The sequence below is a fragment of the Nematolebias whitei genome, chromosome 3 (assembly GCF_014905685.2).
Source record: "Nematolebias whitei isolate Nwh7 chromosome 3, NemWhi1, whole genome shotgun sequence".
NCBI classification, from domain to species: domain Eukaryota; kingdom Metazoa; phylum Chordata; class Actinopteri; order Cyprinodontiformes; family Rivulidae; genus Nematolebias; species Nematolebias whitei.
In genome coordinates, this window is record NC_056500.1 from 20257988 (window position 1) to 20259850 (window position 1863).

Sequence of the window (1863 nt, forward strand, 5' to 3'; positions counted from 1 at the left end):
TGTATATATATATATAACAGTACACTGGAATATTACTGATGCTATTTGGTACTCAGTTGTCTGCAGAGTCAGTCTGTGTGTTTCCCTCCCTGTCCTCCAGATTAAACTCACCACTTCCATTTCTGAGCTGATGTGCAGTGAGGTGCTGTGGTTCAGACAGAGAGGAGAGAAATGTGAGCACGGTGACAGGAGAGCGCTTTCAGACTCGCCAAGACCCAGTCACTGAAATAACTGTTACCCGGTAAACTGCAGAGAGGAGTTTTCTGGTTCTGGCAGCTGAACAATGGATTTGAAAATCAAGAGAGTTGATTCTTCAGGGTTTAGGGCTTTGATGAGTTTTCTCTCTCTCTTCGTTGCTTTCCACTTGAACTCAAATCCCAGTAAGGCAACAAACATCCAGCTGCAGTGCTGGATGTTTGTCGACAGATTCACAGAGGAAGCTGTTACTAATTAGATGAAACAAAGACTCCTCCATAAACTTCTTATGGAACACTATTTACATTTTTACCATCTTCAATAACTTCATGGACATCCAGGACTGACAGTGTTCCTCATTTGATCCTGAAAGATGAGGTGAGACACCTGCGACCAGTGGAACCACAGAGAGTCATTTACATTGGAGATCAACCTCTTCCATCACCGTTATCTGGCTGCTGAAGGCTCACCAAATATAAAATACAATTTCTCACTGTGACCAAGGCTTGAGTTACATTCAGGAATTTCCTCAAGGCAACAACTTCTCCCTGATGTGAAGCTGGTAACCCACTCCATTCATACGAAGCATCATGGTTTCAGACTTGATGTGTGGTAGTAGCTGAGAGTCATTCACAGCACAATGAGCATTAAATATCACACATACAGGTTACATATATATATATATATATATATATATATATATATATATATATATATAAAAGAGGAGGGAGGATCATCTGAAATATGTAGAAGAGACAATTGTGCGATGAAATCATCTCACCAAGTCAACACGAGTGCCGTTTTATTCATGAGAAAAGCACACAAAGGCTCCGACCATCAACCGAAGCCGATGAGCACAGACTGTGGGACAAGCAGAACCGAGCCAGTGGACATTCCAGACGAGCCTGGCATAACTTGGATTCATGCGGTACAAAAAGACACTTTTCTCTTCCTCTTTTGTCACAGAGCCACTCTAGTCTTTTGTTCTTTGCCTGAACCAGTATTTTTTTTCTTTTTAAACCTAATTGCTGCTTCCTTTGACATTCATTAATAAAACAGATTAAATCCCAGCTGAGCTGAAAGAAGGGGGTGGATGTGGTGTGGAGGGGAATAATAAATGGCCTGAGGAGACTCTCTCTCTCTCTCTCTCTCATGCACACATGTGCAAAACCTTCTCTTTGCTTGTCCAATCTAAAGCTTCAAAAACTTCAAAAGCATCATCCACAGCTTGATGAGAGGACCTTGAAGCTGGAGCATGCCAGATGTAAACCCACCTTCTGGCTAACACATGCACTTTACTGAAAGTCATACTAAACAGAATTATGAAAATAAGCCACATGCTCGTGTGTGTGTGTGTGTGTGTGTGTGTGTGTGTGTGTGTGTGTGTGTGTGTGTGCGTGTGTGTGCGTGTGTGTAACGTCTGAGGCGGCCCCTTCTGTTGAACCCTTTCTGGTTGACCAGTGTGGATGAGATGTGACACTGAGGATGAATAATACAATAGAGAGATGATGCTCGGCCGTGTCAGCAGCATCTGTCTGTGTCTGCGGCTGACGTGTGACATCCTCCCTCCTCATTCAGTGCCGAGCGCAAAGGCTTATACAAAACTAATGAAGCAGATGCACGCTTTATTAACACACACACATGCACACTCCCTCCTTATACATGCAA